Below are 1,026 nucleotides of genomic sequence, written 5' to 3'. Positions count from 1 at the left end.
TCAATGTCTGTTAGTGGAGAAGAGGAGTATCCTCAGCCAGAGCTGCTCACACTTACATGTGATCAAAAAAGAAGAGAAAAGAACATGTTTGTTTGAAAACCAGATCAATTTTTAAGTTAAATCTGTATTTCATTTAAAGATTGAAATCATTCACCTGTTGAGAGTGTGTTGACAGTCTGTGTATTTGGATCACTGATTACAGATTTGAAAAACAAAAGGGCGGGAATATAGAATTAAAAGGGTTCTTCAGGATGCTATGGTTTTAAATAGAACTGGTTCCACATGTAAAGAACCATCTTTTTTAAGAGTGATCTTGCATTTATAGGCTAATCGCTATTTGGTATCCTGTGTTACAAGAAACCCGAGGCAAAGGCGACATCTGCTGGATTGGATGCAGGCGACATTTAAAGGTAAGGAACTTTAGTGCGCAACGCAGGGTGCGTATCACGAAAAAATACAGGAGGTGAAGGACAGGGTTGACAATGCGGTCGATTTCCTTATAACTTTGTTTATGTGTGCGTTTTAGACATCTTCCACACATAGCAGATCGCATAACTTGTGCGTATAGATGCATGCACGATTTTGCCTTTTGACAGTTGCAGCTCTTATAGAGGCAATAAAATCATACGCGTGTAAGAAATATAGTCTCCAGGGCTGGAAATACTTTTAAGGATATGGTGATGTGAATCCGTTTAGACAGTGAATCATTGCTGAAATCGCTACAATCTCCCGGCCGCCGAGGAGGAGGAGGAGGAGAAGGATGTTTTTTGGATTTGTGCCTCCTCAAGAGAAGCAAGGTGCGGTTCAAACTCTATTATGTGTGCATGCGTTCATCACTATTTTATTTGCATCGTCAGTGTGTGGTTACTCACTATCTATATTGCGCTGAACACAAATGTTGCCGGTTATATGAGCAGTTTGTGCAGGATTTTGTGGAGTCCCATCCCATCTGTGAGGTGTGCGAGAAGATTCTCCCCAAAACGCACGGGTCTATGGTGCGCATTTTGACATAGCCTATATATATTA

General features: G+C 40.9%; 1 protein-coding gene across 2 annotated transcripts in view; it reads left to right on the top strand.

Annotated features, from left to right (window-relative positions):
- Positions 1–424: 424 nt before the first annotated feature.
- LOC132104544 (tripartite motif-containing protein 66-like) overlaps positions 425–1,026 on the top strand; it is a 20,264-nt gene continuing 19,662 nt past the window's right edge. For both annotated transcript variants that reach the window (XM_059510114.1, XM_059510108.1), the window contains exon 1: positions 425–797. The gene's annotated coding sequence lies outside the window, so the exon portion shown is untranslated. The remainder of the gene's footprint in view (positions 798–1,026) is intronic.

The sequence above is a fragment of the Carassius carassius genome, chromosome 2 (genome assembly GCF_963082965.1).
Source record: "Carassius carassius chromosome 2, fCarCar2.1, whole genome shotgun sequence".
In the NCBI taxonomy this organism is placed as follows: Eukaryota; Metazoa; Chordata; class Actinopteri; order Cypriniformes; family Cyprinidae; genus Carassius; species Carassius carassius.
Note: the sequence above shows the minus strand (reverse complement) of the source record. Positions and strands in the feature narration are given on the sequence as shown.